The sequence below is a fragment of the Engystomops pustulosus genome, chromosome 4 (assembly GCF_040894005.1).
Source record: "Engystomops pustulosus chromosome 4, aEngPut4.maternal, whole genome shotgun sequence".
NCBI lineage: Eukaryota > Metazoa > Chordata > Amphibia > Anura > Leptodactylidae > Engystomops > Engystomops pustulosus.
The window spans coordinates 81,493,463-81,514,024 of NC_092414.1; the positions used below are offsets into that span (position 1 = coordinate 81,493,463).

The 20,562-nt window shown below is 45.4% G+C and overlaps 1 protein-coding gene across 1 annotated transcript in view; it reads right to left on the minus strand.

Moving 5' to 3' along the window:
• The window catches only part of LOC140128460 (uncharacterized), a 137,597-nt gene that overhangs the window by 105,701 nt on the left and 11,334 nt on the right, over positions 1 to 20,562 (minus strand). The gene's annotated exons all lie outside the window — the stretch shown is intronic.

The window sequence follows — 20,562 nt, forward strand, 5'->3', positions numbered from 1 at the left end:
AAAGAAGGGGAACAGTGGGATCCAGAAGGAAAGTATACTCCTAGCAGTTAAACTCAACATGCACAGTCTGAATTTGAGAGATGCTGGAAAATCTGATATTGATGGCCTATCATAATTTTATATGATCAAGAACTGGTATACTGTTGTAACTCAAATGTTAATGTTCATACCAAAACTATCTAAAATTGTATAAAGTTTTATAGCTTCAGCGATGGCTAGGAGATTTCAATACGACATTATGTGACAATGGTAGGGCTTCCTACTGTATGCTGTAGATTACATAAATCATACTGTGTACAATATTAGACCGAATGTAAAATATAAGAAATTAATTTTATGTCTAACAGCAAAATTCTATAATCCCATCGTACCTTAAGAGATTCTTTCCTAGTATGGAAGTATAAAATATGCAGACATGCTGTGGATTCCAAATACCCAACACAGAAAATGAAAAGCTAGATTTAAGGACTTGCTGAACTAATGATATTCTTCCAAGATACCGTAAGTACTATCATTTACAAAGCAATTACCTTCTTACTTTTAAAGACAGTAATAGTCTATCTTGTTAAAATGATCAAATTTTTACTCAGTATAGCAATGCATATGACTGGTAAGTGTCATAAAATGAATCTTTTGACACCTGAATTTAATTTCATCAATGCCATGTAAAAGTTTCTTTGTGTGTGTGTTGCCCACTTGGTGTCCAATAGTGCTGTCAAATCCTAGAGGTCAGAAAAATCCAAAGACCAGTATGAGTGAGATAATGGGGCTTATTTACTAAGGGTTCGCGCTGCTCACTTTGGTTGGACTGTTCACCTTTTTCAGGGATTACACAGCTTGGACAGGTATTTAACAGGTGTTTGCGACGGGATTTTGGTGCACACAATCGTTTTTTGCCGCAGCTGCGCTGGCTTCCATGCGACACAAATTGGGGGGAGGGGTGCCATCAGAGAATCCGACTGATTTGGAGTGTGGGGTTTAACTTTAAAAGTGTGTTGCAAGCCCATGCACTTAGATGCACCACTTAAAAGATGGTGAACTCTCTTGGACCTGAGCGGGGAAGTGACATATGCAGAATATCGGGTGCACGATCCAGCGGACGGGTAAGCAAATGTGCTCCAGTGCTCTCATCTTTAAGAAGCATTAGTTTACTAAGAAAAATTCACAGCTTCTTTGCTCTGCAGACAGATTTTGAAAAGGCTCTACTTACAGTAGAAGTTGGACATTAGAATGCTTTAACAATATTGGCAAGGTGTGCATGAGGTATAAAAATTATAAGAAACTCCTCATATGCATGTGATGGCTGCAGCCTAGAAGTGAAAGTGGTATGGAGCACCACCTCTCTAATTCAGAAATTATCTTAGCAATCGGGGGAAGGTAGTTTAGAGAGATTAGTAGATTTACTAATCTCCAACTTTATGGATATTACCCTTGTAGCCCGAGAAGACTCTAAATCGTGCTAGGGTGTTACATTCCTGTGAAAGATCATGGAAGTGTTCTGCCATAAATAAGATATGACTCATCCTGATCCCCCTTCCCTTCTCCTTGTGTCTGTCAGTGAAAAAACAAACTGTATGCTGCCATTGGGACAGACTGAAAGAGTAAGAAACAAAAAGTTGTGTAGAGATGTAGAGTGCAGCATGTGGAGAACAGGGAAAGGCTGAAACTCTCACAGGAGGCAAAGATACAGGTACATATACACGCAGAGACATGTCTAATGGATGAGATTTCATTAAAAATGGCCAACCCCTTTAACACTTATATTTTTTAAAACATTAATAATTTAAAACATTTTTTGCTTCACATGCCTATAATTTTTGCATATACATATATATATATTTACAGTAAATGTAATTTATAAGTATATGGGGTTATCATTGATTTTGAGGGCTTTTTTGGAGTAAAAAAAGTCTAAAAAAGCAGCATTGAGATTTTTTTCCTGCTATTTACCTCTAAAAAGTACAGGACTATTTCTGCCACTTCTCTATTCCGGCATTAACATAGAATTACTGTTAGGGCAACACCGTGCAAAGCCAGATTCAGATTCTTAAAAAAGAAGTCCTATAAAAAGTCACATAGTCACTCCAGCCCCCTGCTGATGTATGTGCTGGGACTTTTTATACATTTTGCCACTTTTTAATAAAGAAATCACAGACAGCAAGTAGAGCATAAGAACATTTATTAAAGGAACAAAGCCACTTTAATGAATCTGAAAGACAGAACTTAGAACTGTTTCAAAGAGCCTGCCTAATGATGAATAACCCCAAATGTGTTCACTAGCGGCCTAAGGAGAAATGTAGACAGACGCCCCCTTCCTCAAATCCAATAGTTACCGTATTTTCCGGGCCATTAGGCGCACCGGAATATAAGGCGCATTAGTCCGATGCGCCTTATATATGTAATAATTCCATATATAAGGCGCATCGGACTATAAGGCGCAGGGTCGGGGGCATGGCGGAGGTCCGGGGGCGGAGCGGAGACCCGACGGGACGCAACGCCGAGAAGAGACGCGGCGACGCGGGGAAGGTGAGTGGGGAAGGTGAGGGGGAGGTGGAGGAGGGCAGCGGACCATACTTACATAGGTCCCCGCTACCGGAGACAGCAGATCTCCAGCGGGAACTGCAGACCACGCGGCAGAAGTTGTTCGTGCCGCGTGGTCTGCAGTTCCCGCTGGAGATCTGCTGTCTCCGGTCTCCGGTAGCGGGGACCTATGTAAGTATGGTCCGCTGCCCTGTGCCATACATAGGGTGCACCAGACTATAAGGCGCACTTTGGATTTCCAAGGAAATCCAAGGCTTTTAAGTGCGCCTTATAGTCCGGAAAATACGGTATATGTTGCTGGGGATTTATTATCCCGTCTTCTCCTAAATTTTTTTCCTTTGCTGTGTTTTTTTGCCATGTGATAAATAAGTCAGATTTATATTTTGTGTCCCCAAAAAAGAACAGGTGATTTTCGCTTCATCTGACTTGGTGGAGTTTTGGACTGAAATGTGTCCTATTTGCAGACATATTTAAGGCTGTTTACACCACTTTTTTGGCACGTTACTGTGGGAAAACACGAATCAACCTAAAATTAGTCTCAAGAAAACCAGTGGTCTTATAGCAGCCAGAAAAGATAGATTTCTTGTTTTTTCTTTTCAGTCCGTACTCCAAATTTAACATCTGTCACTTGACAAATAAATAAAATTCTGAGAACATTGCAACAACATTATGAAAAATAAAACAGCGGAGGATGCAATAAAAATAGTATATTTCCCCCCCCCTTATGTTTACTTCTAATCAATGTAATGAGTTAGGGCTCCCATTAAACCTCAGGCCAAAGCCTTTTACCATGTTCCACTCTCCACCCTACACAAGCCAGAACATTTTTTAATTTCCTTTTACAGAACTCTATAGGGTTGGTTATCTGCGGGAAAAATGCTTCTTCATAGTGTCAGTCTGTATTATTCCATACAAAGTACTGGAAAGCTGAGAAAAAATTCTAAATGCAGTACAATCGCCAAAAAACACAGTTGTCTTATGAGCTTTATTTTTATGGCTTTCACTGGGCAACCCAAAAGACACATTAGCAGAGTAGAATAAAATAATTAAAACAATGATGGAAGCCTTTTATTTACCATCGGTTCCCATAGCGTTCCAGACACAGTACCTTCCATTGTGCTCCTGTCTTAGCTGGAAAAAAGCACTGCAGTTGCGTTATTTTGAGAAGAACTTGGATGTGTTTACACTGGAAACTGATGGTAAACAGAAGACTCAGTATTTGGTTCCTGTTACTCTTCTTTATTAGAAAAAGGGATAATGGAAACCCAGTGGTTTGTACCTGTCTTCCTGTGCCAAGCGCAGCCTGACAGCTCCCTGTTGGTTAATATGGTATTCTGTATGCCTCCTTATGACTGAATTTTTTTTTTACAGTGATTTAAGGAGTTTAACCCTTACACTGCTTACCTGAGGAGGGAGCTGTTTTGTTGCAGGAAGCAGTGTAAGCATTAAATGACCTGACTTGCTACAGAAAACAAAAAATTCCTGATAAGGAAACACCAGAGCAGCAACAACTCACCACTATATTACCTAATCGGACTAATTTGGCTGGTCAAGCAGATGTATTCCCCCAGCAACAGTCACTGTGTAGGCCAGACATACCAAGAGAACTTTTAGAACCATCCATTGCTACATCTGTTTCTTTCTTCTTCTATCTGTCCGAATGGTTGGAGGAAGCATATACTGATGGACAACGAGGTAGAAGGATGTGGAGAATGCTCTGAACACAAATAAGGCTCTGCCTCCTCCATTCTTGATAAGTACAGCTCCTGCAGCTGGTACATGACTCCAGCTCCATTTCATCTTTCCAGATGACTTCAAGGATTACTTCCCTGCTGCATTAGCTCCACCTCTGCTAAGTATCCTGATGCTGCCCAGCATCTGGATTTAGCCGAAAGAGGAGGAGAGGAGGTGCATCCATCCTCTGCATGGACCTCTCCTCCTGCAGAAATATACAGCCAGGACATGCTGCAATAGGTGCTAAGGGACACTTTCTGGCTGCCTTGAACACTAGATGCCTAGATATGCCCCCCATCACCCAGCCAGGGGCGCCGCCCGAAGCAAGTGTCTCATTTTTCCTCATGGCAGGTGCACCCCTGGTCTGGTCTACCCGGGGTCGACATCATTCGGGAAATAGTGAGATTCCAGTCACAGGCCAAAATAAGGGGCCTGGGCCCCAGAGTCACAATATTCACACACCTCTATGATCAACTAACCTAATTTGCAGTACAACACAGAAGCTTTCAGCTTTCTGCTCTGCTGCTTTACATCCATCTCACAGTGTTCTATGTGTAAAACCACCATCAGTGTTTGGTTTGAAAAAAAAATACATTTCAGAAGTAAAGGACTTACAAAAGATGTGAAAAAGATTCAAAAGATTTTTGCTGCCCTTGTTAATAAAAGCAGTATATTTTAACTAAATATTTCCATTTTCTAGTGTCTAGCTTCTATGTAAAATGATTTTAGCAGATAAAAGATGGTTTGTCTTTTTTGCTATTGTTTGATATTAGTACACCTCTATATGACAGGCCTGGGAAATCACTGGTTAAATTAAACATTCAACCCTAGTGATTTATTGGAAAAATACAAACAAATTAGTTCCTGCTTCTGCGCTACTAAAAATGTGTGCTGCCTGCCTGATTCCAGAACTCACTTCACAGAATTACCTCATATTCATGATGCGTAGTTCAATATTTCCAATCTAATTATAACTGTATGATGGCAATAAAATATTTGGCCGCAATGAAAGCTACTTGTCATGTTTATACATGCTACAGTAAACATATTTCATTATATCCCTAGCACTATTTATCATAGTATATAAGGCTGGAAAAAGACGCAAGTCCATCAAGTCCAACCTTTAAGAATTAAAAAAATGTTTTATCCCCATAACCCGTGATATTTTTTCTCTCCAGAAAGGCATCCAGGCCTCTCTTGAACATGTACATAGAGTCCGCCATAACAACCTCCTGCGACAGAGTTCCATAGTCTCACTGCTCGTACAGTATCATAGTATCATAGTATATAAGGCTGGAAGGAGACGCAAGTCCATCAAGTCCAACCTTTAAGAATTAAATAAATGTTTTATCCCCATAACCCGTGATATTTTTTCTCTCCAGAAAGTCATCCAAGCCTCTCTTGAACATGTACATAGAGTCCGCCATAACAACCTACTGTGGCAGAGAGTTCCATAGTCTCACTGCTCTTACAGTAAAGAACCTTTGTCTATGGTGATGGTAAAATCGCCTCTCCTCTAGGCGTAGTGGATGCCCCCTTGTCCTCATCACAGGCCGAGGTATAAAAAGATCTTTGGAGAGATCCTTGTACTGTCCGTTCAGATATTTGTACATTGTCATGAGGTCTCCCCTCAGCAGTCTTTTTTCTAAACTGAATAATCCCAAATTTTTTAATCTGTCAGTGTATTCTAGTTCCCCCATTCCCCTAATAATCCTGGTTGCTCTCCTCTGCACCAGTTCCAGCTCTACTATATCCTTTTTATACACTGGTGCCCAAAACTGTACACAATATTCCATGTGTGGTCTGACCAGGGATTTGTATAAGGGCAAACTATGTCTTTATCATGAGAATCTATTCCTCTCTTGATACATCCCATTATTTTATTTGCTTTAGCAGCAGCCGCCTGGCTCTGGTCACTAAAATTAAGTTTACCATCCACCAATACCCCCAAGTCCTTTTCAGCTTCAGTTTTACCAAGTAATTGACCGTTTAGAACATAATTATACTTTTTGTTTCCATGGCCCAAGTGCATAACTTTACATTTATCTACATTAAACCTCATCAACCATTTCTCTGCCCATCCCTCAAGCTTCCACAAATCCCTTTGTAATGCTAAACTATCGACCTCAGTATTTATTACTTTACACAGCTTAGTATGATCTGCAAATATTGAAACTTGACTGTGTAAACCCACTACAAGGTCATTAATAAATATATTAAAAAGAAGTGGCCCCAATACTGACCCCTGTGGCACTCCACTGGTAACATCAACCCAATCTGAGAATGTGCCATTAATGACCACCCTCTGTTTTCTATCACTAAGCCAATTACTTACCCAAATACACAGATACACAGAAAAGTCCAAATATCCAGTCTTGAACTTACCTCCTCGTAGAAACCAATCAGATTAGTCTGACAGGACCGATCTCTCATAAACCCATGCTGACGCTGGGTTATAAGGTTGTGCACAGTGAGATACTCCAGGATAGCATCTCTAATAAACCCGTCAAATATTTTCCCCACCACAGTAGTTAGACTCACGGGTCTGTAGTTTCCAGGATCACTAATTGATCCTTTTTTGTATATTGGTACCACATTTGCTATGCGCCATTCCTGTGGAACATAACCAGTCCTCAGTGAATCTTCAAATATTAAAAATAATGGTTTGTCTATCACCGTACATAATTCATGCAGAACCCGGGGGTGTATGCCATCTGGCCCAGGTGATTTATCTATCTTAGTGGTTGAGAGGCGGCGCCGTACCTCTTCCTGGGTTAAACTGTTGACATTATAAAAAGAATTTACATTATTCCTCATTGAGTCTTCCACCAGGGGATTTTCCTGGGTAAAGACAGTTGAGAAGGCGACATTCAGTAGAGGGCCCTTACCTCATCTCCTTCCACCATGACCCCCATGTTATTTCTAAGGGGACCCACACTCTCTGTTTTTAGTTTCTTATCATTTATATACTTGAAAAATAATTTGGGATTATTTTTGCTCTCCCTGGCAATATTTCTCTGTCTCTATTTTTGCGGCCCTTATCTACTTTTTACAGGATTTATTTTTCTCTCTATAATCCTGTAATGCCTCATCGCTACCTTCCCGTTTTAGCACCTTAAACGCTTTATCTTTCTCGCTTATTGCTTTCCTTACAAGACTAGTTAGCCACATAGGGTTTTTCTTGTTCCTTTTATGCTTTTTCCCATAAGGTATGTGTTTCTCACAGGACTTTTTCAGAATATATGAGAAAAAGTCCCATTTTTTGGGGGGGCTTTTGTCTTTGAGAACATTATCCCAGTCTATGCCTTTAAGGTCTTCCCTTAGTTGCTGAAAATTTGCCCTCCTGAAGTTTAGAGTGTTGGCTGCCCCTTCACTAACGCTCTTAGTAAAGCGTAATACAAAATCAATGATATTATGATCACTATTCCCCAGGTTCCCCCCAACCTGTAGTTTTGATACCCTATCAGGTTTGTTGGTCAGGATAAGGTCCAGCAGTGCCCCCCTTCTTGTTGGCTCCAGGACTAGTTGCGACAGGTAATTGTCTTTTGTTGTTGACAAGAACCTGCTGCCTTTGAAGGACCTGCAGGTTTCTGCCTCCCAGTCGATATCTGGGTAATTGAAGTCCCCCATGATAAGTACTTCACCATGCTTTGAAGCCGCATCCATTTCACTTATCAGCATTTCCTCTGCTGCCTCCATTATATTTGGAGCCTTATAACAAACCCCTAGTAATATTTTATTATTCTTTTTCCCTCCTCTTATCTCAACCCATGGGGACTCCACATTTGCGTTACTGATGTCATCTCGCAGGACGGGCTTGAGGCAAGAATTCACATATAAACAAACCCCTCCACCTTTTTTATTTATACGATCCTTTCTAAAAAGACTATAACCATCTATAGTAACAGCCCAGTCATAGCTACTGTCCAGCCATGTCTCGCTGATACCCACTATATCATATTTCCGCTCCAACATCAAGAGTTCCAGTTCCCCCATTTTGTTTGTGAGGCTTCTGGCATTTGTGTACATACACTTTATATGGTTTTCCCTGTCCGTATTCCTTTTGTCCTTATTTCCCAATCTCATTCCAGCCCCCCTTCCTCCCCCATGTACTCTTCCCAGCTCTCTATGTACACTGTCTATTTGCCCTGCACAAGTGTAGTTGCCCTCCCCCCAGGTCTCTAGTTTAAACACTCCTCCAACCTTCTAGCCATTTTCCCCCCCAAAACAGCTGCACCCTCCCCATTGAGGTGCAGCCCATCCCTACTGTAGAGCCTGTAGCCGACAGAAAAGTCAGTCCAGTTCTCCATGAACCCAAAACCCTCCTTCCTACACCAACTTTTGAGCCACTTATTTACCTCCTTGATCTCCCGCTGCCTTTCTGGTGTGGCACGTGGTACAGGCAGTATTTCGGAGAAAATTACCTTTGAGGTCCTTGCCCTGAGCTTATGGCCTAAATCTCTGAAATCATTTTTAAGGACCTTCCACCTACCTCTTACTTTGTCATTAGTGCCAATGTGGACCATGACCGCTGGTTCCTCACCAGCCCCTCCCAGTAATCCGTCAACCCGATCCGCAACATGCCGAACCCGAGCACCCGGCAAACAACACACTGTTCGGTATGCACGGTCTTTGTGACAGATTGCCCTGTGTGTTCCCCTAATAATCGAATCTCCCACTACCAGCACCTGTCTGACTTTGCCTGAGCTCCCATTACCCTTCTTACTGGAGCAGACATTCCCCTGGTTGCTAGCGGCCACGTCTTTCTGCAGCATTGCTACCCCAGAGCTAAAATCCCCCTCATCCGCCAGCCTGGCAAACTTATTGGGGTGGACTAGACTCCCTACAACTCTTCCCTCTACCCCGCCTTCTACATGTTACCCAACTAGCTGCCCCCTCACTTTGCACCTCCATACTTCCCTCCCCACACCCATCTTCCCCAGAGAGTTTGTGCTCCAGGAGCAGCAAACTTCGTTCCATATTATCAATTGCCCGCAGCCTTGAAACTTGCTTATTTAGATCCAGAATCCGGGCTTCCAGATGAGCAATTTTCACACACCCCACACAGCAGTATTCCCCCTCGAACGGTTGTTCAAGGAAAGCATACATGGCACAGGATGTACACCGTGTAGCAATGCCACTTATGGAGTCCATTATTCTAATGGGGATTACAATAGAAATATGCACAGTAAAGAACCTTTGTCTATGTTGATGGTAAAATCGCCTCTCCTCTAGGCGTAGAGGATGTCCCCTTGTTCTGGTCACATGCCTAGGTATAAAAAGATCTTTGGAGAGATCCTTGTACTGTCCGTTCAGGTATTTGTACATTGTAATGAGGTCTCCCCTCAGTCGTCTTTTTTCTAAACTGAATAATCCCAAATTTTGTAATCTGTCAGTGTATTCTAGTCCCCCCATTCCCCTAATAATCCTGGTTGCTCTCCTCTGCACCAGTTCCAGCTCTACTATATGTCACGGGTGCTCCCGCGATCCCTGTCTCGGATCGCGGGCGCATCCGTGCACCCCCGTTTGCCCCCGCTGCAGGCCCGTCGCTGGACTCACCTCTCCCGGCTCCAGCTCTTCCCCGGACTGCTGTGCGCACGCGTCCCCGCCTCCTAGGGCGCGCGCGCGGCTCCTGCCGAAAATTTAAAGGGCCAGCGCACCGCTAATTGGTGCACTGGCTGAACCTCACCTTTAAGAATCCTGCCTCTTCCTGTGTCCCCTGCCGGATCTTTGTGCCTCATAGCCTTAGAGAAAGCTTCCAAGCGAGTATTCCTGCGTTCCTGTGTATTCCTGCGTTCCTGTGTATTCCTGCGTTCCTGTGTATCCCTGCGTTCCTGTGTATTCCTGTGTTCCCGCTCCTGAGTCCTGTGTTACCTGAGTTCCCCCGTGTTGCTGTGTTCCGTGTGCCTGTGTTCCCGTTCCCACCTGCCTGGACCTCCCGTTGCTGACCCCGGACTTGGTCCTGACGTTGCATCTCTGCCGCCTGCCCTGACCCTGTGCCTGGACCCGACTACGAGTTGTCATCCGCTAAGGTACCTCGACCTCGGCTGCCACCGTGGGCTAGTCACACCTGGGAACGACCTAGTGGTATCCTGCCGCAGCAAGTCCAACCCGCTTTGCGGCGGGCTCTGGTGAATACCAGGTGCCGCTGGGCTCCGGTTCCGGGTGTTGGCTAGTTACATCTCCCGCGGTGGTCCAGAGGATCCACTGATCCTAACAGTAAGATCCGGCCATGGATCCCGCCGAGGTTCCGCTTCCCACTCGACCAAAGTTTGCCGCCATAGTGGTCCAGCAATCCCGGGAGATTGCCGCTCAACGCGAACAGCTGGATCAAGTTACCACTATGCTGCAACAACTACTAGCCGCCCAGCAACAGCAACAGGTTCCCGTGTCTGCTCCCGTGGCTCCTGCAACCCCGGTCTGCCTTCCTGTTGCTGAACCACGACTACGGCTGTCTATGCCCAGCAAATTTGACGGAGACCCCAAACAGTGCAGGGGTTTTATTACTCAGTGCTCCCTACAAATAGAACTTATGCCTTCGCAATTTGTCACGGAGCGTTCCAAGGTGGCATTTTTCGTCAGTCTTCTCTCTGGGAATTATTTCAAGGGATTTCACCGCGCTCCTAGGATGTATAGGGGAATAGGAGAGATATTTAGAGAAAGATTCTGTAGAGGATATTATTTTGTTTAGCTGCTGCGTCCTCTGGTTTACAGGAACAAGTCCTGATATGCAGAAATATTTTTGTAGGATGGGTGGCCAGTGGATGGTCGCGCTGCTATTCAGAATTTGGTATATCAATAAAGCATTACATGCGTAGCAATAGTAATTCATTAAATGAAAGACATTTATTTCACATAAAGACAGTAGATTTACAAATTCATAGGTTTTGGGATTGGACGACGCGTTTCGGGGTGGATTGACCCCTTCTTCAGGTCCACAAGGTTCTGTAGGTCGTAATAGTGTATTGTCAGATTTTTTAAAATATACAGAAGTACAATTTATAATTTCATAAGGTTTCTTAAAAGGTAACATTGTTGTCTATAGTAAAAAATATATTTAGATACATAAAACAAAGTTAAAAGATATGCTGGTAGGTAAGAGCGATCATTGTAATAAAACCAATGTTTAGAGGTTCAAAATCGTTATTATAACAGAGAACAAAGCATCTGTTGTTACAATTCATAAAACTCATAGGTGAGTGTACTGACCTTTAGGTGTGTCAGAAATCACATGTGAAAACTCTTTTTTTCGGGAGGTAAGTACTGTTTTATGAACACTGAAAGCAAAGAGTGGGGCGTATTAATAGAGGAACTGTTATCTGTTGGTTATGGGACAGGGGGGAGGTTTGTATGATGTCTAACCTTTTAAGCGCTACGCCGAGATTTGGGCCAATTATCAGGTATCGAGTTGGTCTGTTACCTGTGATGCTGTGGGGATATCAATAGAATCAGCATCGGGATAAGGTTGGTTTTTTTCGAGAGATTCAGGTGGTGGGTAAGGTAGTGTACTTACATGGTTATATGGTCCGGTTCAGTCAGCAGCAGCGAGTTGAATGATCGCTGATGCTGTTGACAGGGGATTTAAGTAGGGCCGGGGCGGAGTGAGCGCTTGCGCTCTACGAGTGGAGGGGAGGTGTGCTGTGCGCATGCGCAGCCACCGCCGTCGGAGGATCCGGAGACCTCAGCGGAATCTACACTGCGGGCATCATGTATGTAGTCGTTACAAGTTAGTAGCGTTTTGTCTATACAGCTATATAGTGGTAGGTGGCAAAAGAGGTTGATCTAAAAGTCAGAGGGCTAGAGTGGAGTGAAGTGAGTACTTTGATGTAGGGGAGAATCATAATGGTATTGTGTGGTAGATATGTCCCAGGACACGATGAGGACATCTGAGAGATTGGGGGTCTCTATATAGTAAACTTGGTGGGGTATTTAGATTTTTTCAATGCTTTCATTAAGGCCATAGGGGTTCATGGTGTTAAGTTTATATATCCAATAATTTTCTCTCTTAATGAGTTGCTGTAATCTGTTGGGATGGTATTTGGGGATCTGTTCTATTATGGTGGCTTTGGCTAGAGTAAAATCCTTGTCATGGTGTGTTTTGAAGTGTCTGGAGATACTGTGTAACTGGTAACCTGCTTTTGTTTTGCTCCGGTGTGTGTTGATTCTTTCTCTGAAGGGGTTAATGGTGCGACCCACATATTGTAGTGAGCAGGGGCACTCCAAAAGATAAACTACATAGTCTGAAGAACAATTCACAAAAGTTTGGATTTTGAAGGATTCCATTGTGGTGTTCGACGTGAATGTTTGAGAGCGGTGTTGTAAGATGTCACACGTCAGACACCTGGGATTGTTGCACTTGTAGCATCCTGTTAGGGATGGAAACATGGTTGTAGTTTGGGGATATTGGGTTCCTCCTTTCCCAACCAAGTTGCGTCCCACAAAGAAAGGAGGAACCCAATATCCCCAAACTACAACCATGTTTCCATCCCTAACAGGATGCTACAAGTGCAACAATCCCAGGTGTCTGACGTGTGACATCTTACAACACCGCTCTCAAACATTCACGTCGAACACCACAATGGAATCCTTCAAAATCCAAACTTTTGTGAATTGTTCTTCAGACTATGTAGTTTATCTTTTGGAGTGCCCCTGCTCACTACAATATGTGGGTCGCACCATTAACCCCTTCAGAGAAAGAATCAACACACACCGGAGCAAAACAAAAGCAGGTTACCAGTTACACAGTATCTCCAGACACTTCAAAACACACCATGACAAGGATTTTACTCTAGCCAAAGCCACCATAATAGAACAGATCCCCAAATACCATCCCAACAGATTACAGCAACTCATTAAGAGAGAAAATTATTGGATATATAAACTTAACACCATGAACCCCTATGGCCTTAATGAAAGCATTGAAAAAATCTAAATACCCCACCAAGTTTACTATATAGAGACCCCCAATCTCTCAGATGTCCTCATCATGTCCTGGGACATATCTACCACACAATACCATTATGATTCTCCCCTACATCAAAGTACTCACTTCACTCCACTCTAGCCCTCTGACTTTTAGATCAACCTCTTTTGCCACCTACCACTATATAGCTGTATAGACAAAACGCTACTAACTTGTAACGACTACATACATGATGCCCGCAGTGTAGATTCCGCTGAGGTCTCCGGATCCTCCGACGGCGGTGGCTGCGCATGCGCACAGCACACCTCCCCTCCACTCGTAGAGCGCAAGCGCTCACTCCGCCCCGGCCCTACTTAAATCCCCTGTCAACAGCATCAGCGATCATTCAACTCGCTGCTGCTGACTGAACCGGACCATATAACCATGTAAGTACACTACCTTACCCACCACCTGAATCTCTCGAAAAAAACCAACCTTATCCCGATGCTGATTCTATTGATATCCCCACAGCATCACAGGTAACAGACCAACTCGATACCTGATAATTGGCCCAAATCTCGGCGTAGCGCTTAAAAGGTTAGACATCATACAAACCTCCCCCCTGTCCCATAACCAACAGATAACAGTTCCTCTATTAATACGCCCCACTCTTTGCTTTCAGTGTTCATAAAACAGTACTTACCTCCCGAAAAAAAGAGTTTTCACATGTGATTTCTGACACACCTAAAGGTCAGTACACTCACCTATGAGTTTTATGAATTGTAACAACAGATGCTTTGTTCTCTGTTATAATAACGATTTTGAACCTCTAAACATTGGTTTTATTACAATGATCGCTCTTACCTACCAGCATATCTTTTAACTTTGTTTTATGTATCTAAATATATTTTTTACTATAGACAACAATGTTACCTTTTAAGAAACCTTATGAAATTATAAATTGTACTTCTGTATATTTTAAAAAATCTGACAATACACTATTACGACCTACAGAACCTTGTGGACCTGAAGAAGGGGTCAATCCACCCCGAAACGCGTCGTCCAATCCCAAAACCTATGAATTTGTAAATCTACTGTCTTTATGTGAAATAAATGTCTTTCATTTAATGAATTACTATTGCTACGCATGTAATGCTTTATTGATATACCAAATTCTGAATAGCAGCGCGACCATCCACTGGCCACCCATCCTACAAAAATATTTCTCTCTGGGAAGGCCCTGGCCTGGGCCACTCCTCTTTGGGACAGAGGCGACCCGGTCACGACTACTCTTGCGGCTTTTCTGGCGGAGTTCCGGGCCGTTTTTGAGGAACCAGCACGGGCTTCTTCTGCCGAGACTGCGTTGTTGAATCTGCGCCAAGGCAACTCATCTGTGGGAGAGTATGCTGTTCAGTTCCGCACCCTGGCCTCTGAACTTGCCTGGAACGATGCAGCTCTCATCGCCACCTTTAAAAAAGGACTCTCGCCGCAGGTCAAAGATGCGCTGGCGGCTCGGGATCTACCGTCAACTCTGGGTGGTCTCATCTCACTGGCCACTCGGATAGATGTCCGGTTTAAGGAACGCGCCGAGGAACTTCGCTCTGAGCATCCTCAAGCTCAGGTAAGACGTTTTCCTCGCCTCGCACCTGCCTTCCAAAGACCGCTCCAGCCTCCGCCTGTGTCGTCTGCTGAGGAACCCATGCAGGTGGACAGAATCCGGCTCTCTCTGCAAGAGCGTTCCAGAAGACGACAGGAGAACCTTTGTCTGTATTGTGCCAGTCCAGGGCACTTCATCGGGACTTGTCCTGTTCGTCCCCCACGTCCGGGAAACGCCAGCACCTAGGGCTCTTGGGAGAAGCGTCCCTAGGTGTGTGCAAAGCTTCTCCACGTCTGATTATTCCTGTGCTCCTCAGCGTAGACACCGGCACCCAGATTCAAGTTTCTGCTTTCCTGGATTCAGGCTCTACAGCGAACTTTATGGACGCAGCCCTGGTCTCCCGGCATCACTTCCCAGTGGTTCGTCTTGAGAAACCATTGTCCATTGCCTCAGTCAGTGGCCAGATCCTTTCCGTGCCCATCCGGTTTCGCACGGAACCCCTGCTTCTGCAAGTTGGAGCCTTGCATAAAGAAAGACTTTCTTTTTTTGTACTGCCCCAAAGCACTTCCACCCTCCTGTTGGGTCTCCCCTGGTTGCAGCAACATGCCCCTGTGCTGGACTGGTCCTCTGGGGAGATTCTCCGTTGGGGCCCGGCTTGTTCTTCTCATTGTATGGATGTCCCTCGTCCGCTCTCTGTCTGGACTTCCACCTTGCCTCCCAAGCCCCTGGAGGGGCTTCCCGCTCCATACTTGGATTTCGCAGATGTGTTCTCCAAGAAACAGGCAGAGACTCTTCCTCCACATCGTCCCTATGATTGCCCCATCGACTTGCTGCCCGGCTCTTCTCCTCCACGGGGTCGGGTGTACCCGCTCTCGGTTTGATCGTCTACGGGGCGCGAGAGTCTTTACCAAGTTGGATCTTCGTGGTGCCTACAATCTCATTCGCATCAGGAAGGGTGACGAGTGGAAGACTGCCTTTAACACCCGTGATGGGCATTTTGAATATTTAGTTATGCCCTTTGGACTTTGCAATGCACCAGCCGTTTTCCAGGAATTCGTTAATGATATCTTCAGGGACTTATTGTACAGCTGTGTTGTGGTTTACCTGGATGACATCCTCGTGTTTTCTGCTGATCTCGAGTCCCATCAGTCCCATGTACGGCAAGTGCTCGGTCGCCTCAGGACTAACCATCTCTATGCCAAACTGGAAAAATGCCACTTTCATCAAAGGAGCCTTCCATTTCTTGGCTACATTATTTCCGACAGAGGCCTGCAGATGGATCCTGCTAAACTATCTGCAGTTCTTCAGTGGCCACGCCCAGTGGGACTGCGTGCTATCCAAAGATTCCTGGGCTTTGCCAATTATTATAGGCAATTCATTCCACATTTTTCTTCCCTGGTAGCTCCACTGGTGGCGCTAACAAAGAAAGGTGTCAATTCTCGTCTCTGGCCCCCTGCGGCTGAGGAGACCTTCACGAGATTAAAGACGGCGTTTTCCTCTGCATCTGTTCTTACCAGACCTGATACCGAGAAGCCATTCTTTCTGGAAGTCGATGCCTCTTCCGTAGGAGCTGGAGCGGTTCTTACCCAGAAGGGGCCTAGGGGCCGAACTCTCTCCTGTGGCTTCTTCTCCAAAACATTTTCCTCCGCAGAGAGAAATTATTCTATAGGGGATCGTGAGCTTCTGGCTATCAAGCTTGCCTTGGAGGAATGGCGTCATCTACTGGAGGGAGCTCGATTTCCAGTCAGTATTTTCACGGACCACAAGAACCTTCAGTACCTGCAGACAGCTCAACGGTTGAACCCACGTCAAGCCCGGTGGTCCCTATTCTTTTCCCGTTTTGACTTCCAGATCCATTTTCGCCCAGCCGAGAAAAACATCAAGGCTGACGCCCTGTCACGTGCTTCCGATGTTATGGGGGAGGACTATGCTCCGAGACACATCATTCCTCCAGAGCGGCTTGTGCTGGCAGCGCCGGTGGACCTTCGGCAGTTACCTCCCGGCAAGACTTATGTACGACCTGGACTTCGAAAGAGGATCCTGACCTGGGGACATTCTTCTCGAGTGGCTGGGCACCCTGGGGTGCAGCGCTCTGTGGCCCTGATTTCCCGTTTCTATTGGTGGCCTGATTTGGTCAAGGATGTTCGGGATTTTGTGCGGTCTTGTGCCTCTTGTGCTCGCAATAAGCCCTCACGACAAAAACCAGCTGGTCTTCTGTTGCCGCTACCCGTGCCTACCTGCCCGTGGTCTCACGTGGCTATGGACTTCATTACTGATCTGCCGCCATCATCTGGCAATACCGTTATCTGGGTGGTAACAGACCGCTTCTCTAAGATGTCCCATTTTGTCCCTCTACCAGGTTTGCCTTCTGCCCCACGTCTTGCCAGTCTCTTCTTCCAGCACATCTTCCGGCTTCATGGTCTTCCCCGGCACATCGTTTCTGATCGAGGTGTTCAGTTCGTGTCCAAGTTCTGGAGATCTCTGTGCAATCAGCTGCAAGTGAAATTGGACTTTTCCTCTGCCTATCATCCTCAGTCCAACGGCCAAGTAGAGAGGGTGAATCAGACTTTGGGATGCTATCTCCGCCACTTTGTGTCCGCTCGTCAGGATGACTGGGCTTCTCTCTTACCATGGGCGGAGTTTTCCTACAATTCCCTGGACTCCACTTCTGCTGGTTCTGCTCCCTTCTTTATTAATTACGGACTGCACCCACGGCCTCCTCTTCCGTTACCTGTGTCTGCAGATGTTCCTGCTGTGGAGGACTTGGTACAGGATCTAAAAGCCATCTGGGAACAAGTCCGTACCTCATTGCTCCAAACCTCTGCCAAGACCAAGCATCAAGCGGACAAGAAACGTCGGCCTTTTCCTGTCTTAGCTCCTGGTGACAGGGTCTGGTTATCCTCAAGGTACGTCCGACTGAAGATCCCTGGCTACAAATTGGGACCCCGGTTCTTGGGTCCATTTGAAATCCTCAGTCGCATCAACCCGGTAGCCTACAAATTGCGTCTACCTCCTAGCATGCGCATACCCAACTCCTTCCACGTTTCCCTCCTCAAGCCAGTCATCTTAAACCGCTTCACCCAACAAGTTCCTCTCCCTCCGGCCCCACAAGCAGACTCTACTGATGTCTTCGAGGTGAAGGAGATCCTGGATACTAAGACAGTGAGAGGTAGGCGGTTGTTTCTGGTAGACTGGAAGGGATTTGGTCCTGAGGAGAGATCTTGGGAGCCAGAGGATAACATCTTGGACAAGAGCCTGCTCCAACGTTTTCTCAGGCCCAAGAAGAGAGGGAGGCCGAAGGGGGGGGGGGTACTGTCACGGGTGCTCCCGCGATCCCTGTCTCGGATCGCGGGCGCATCCGTGCACCCCCGTTTGCCCCCGCTGCAGGCCCGTCGCTGGACTCACCTCTCCCGGCTCCAGCTCTTCCCCGGACTGCTGTGCGCGCGCGTCCCCGCCTCCTAGGGCGCGCGCGCGGCTCCTGCCGAAAATTTAAAGGGCCAGCGCACCGCTAATTGGTGCACTGGCTGAACCTCACCTTTAAGAATCCTGCCTCTTCCTGTGTCCCCTGCCGGATCTTTGTGCCTCATAGCCTTAGAGAAAGCTTCCAAGCGAGTATTCCTGCGTTCCTGTGTATTCCTGCGTTCCTGTGTATTCCTGCGTTCCTGTGTATCCCTGCGTTCCTGTGTATTCCTGTGTTCCCGCTCCTGAGTCCTGTGTTACCTGAGTTCCTCCGTGTTGCTGTGTTCCGTGTGCCTGTGTTCCCGTTCCCACCTGCCTGGACCTCCCGTTGCTGACCCCGGACTTGGTCCTGACGTTGCATCTCTGCCGCCTGCCCTGACCCTGTGCCTGGACCCGACTACGAGTTGTCATCCGCTAAGGTACCTCGACCTCGGCTGCCACCGTGGGCTAGTCACACCTGGGAACGACCTAGTGGTATCCTGCCGCAGCAAGTCCAACCCGCTTTGCGGCGGGCTCTGGTGAATACCAGGTGCCGCTGGGCTCCGGTTCCGGGTGTTGGCTAGTTACATCTCCCGCGGTGGTCCAGAGGATCCACTGATCCTAACACTATATCCTTTTTATACACTGGTGCCCAAAACTGTACACAATATTCCATGTGTGGTCTGACCAGCGATTTGTACAAGGGCAAAACTATGTCTTTATCATGAGAATCTATTCCTCTCTTGATACATCCCATAATTTTATTTGCTTTAGCAGCAGCCACCTGGCTCTGGTCACTAAAATTAAGTTTACCATCCACCAATACCCCCAAGTCTTTTTCAGCTCCAGTTTTACCAAGTAATTGACCGTTTAGAACATAATTATACTTTTTGTTTCCATGGCCCAAGTGCATAACTTTACATTTATCTACATTAAACCTCATCAACCATTTCTCTGCCCACTCCTCAAGCTTCCACAAATCCCTTTGTAATGCTAAACTATCGACCTCAGTATTTATTACTTTACACAGCTTAGTATCATCTGCAAATATTGAAACTTGACTGTGTAAACCCACTACAAGGTCATTAATAAAAATATTAAAAAGAAGTGGCCCCAATAATGACCCCTGTGGCACTCCACTGGTAACGTCAACCCAATCTGAGAATGTGCCATTAATGACAACCCTCTGTTTTCTATCACTAAGCCAATTACTTACCCAAATGCACAGATTTTCTCCTATTCCCAGCAGTCTCATTTTATATACCAACCTTTTATGTGGCACGGTGTCAAATGCCTTTGAAAAGTCCATATATACAACATCCACAGCGTCCCCCAGATCCAGTCTTGAACTTACCTCCTCGTAGAAACCAATCAGATTAGTCTGACAGGACCGATCTCTCATAAACCCATGCTGACGCTGGGTTATAAGGTTGTGCACAGTGAGATACTCCAGGATAGCATCTCTAACAAACCCCTCAAATATTTTCCCCACCACAGAAGTTAGACTCACGGGTCTGTAGTTTCCAGGATTGCTATTTGATCTTTTTTGTATATTGGTACCACATTTGCTATGCGCCAGTCCTGTGGAACATAACAAGTCCTCAATGAATCTTCAAATATTAAAAATAATGGTTTGTCTATCACGGTACATAGTTCATGCAGAACCCGGGGGTGTATGCCATCTGGCCCCGGTGATTTATCTATCTTTGTGGTTGCGAGGCGGCACCGTACCTCTTCCTGGGTTAAACTGTTGACATTCCAAAAAAGAATTTACATTATTCCTCATTGTGTCTTCAACCAGGGGATTTTCCTGGGTAAAAACAGTTGAGAAGGCGACATTCAGTAGACTGGCCCTTTCCTCATCCCCTTCCACCATGACCCCCATGTTATTTCTAAGGGGGCCCACACTCTCTGTTTTTAATTTCTTATCATTTACCTTATATACTCGAGTATAAGCCTAGTTTTTCAGCACAAAAATATGTGCTGAAAACCCAAACTCGGCTTATACTCGAGTAAACAAAATATTGGTTTTACCAGGTTTTTGTGGTAAAATTAGGGGCCTCGGCTTATACTTGGGTCGGCTTATACTCGAGTATATACGGTATATACTTGAAAAATAATTTGGGATTATTTTTGCTCTCCCTGGCAATTTTTCTCTCAGTCTCTATTTTTGCAGCCTTTATCTGCTTTTTACAGGATTTATTTTTCTCTCTATAATCCTGTAATGCCTCATCACTACCGTCACGTTTTAGCACCTTGAACGCCTTATCTTTCTCGCTTATTGCTTTCCTTACAAGACTAATTAGCCACATTGGCTGTTTCTTGTTCCTCTTATGCTTTTTCCCATAAG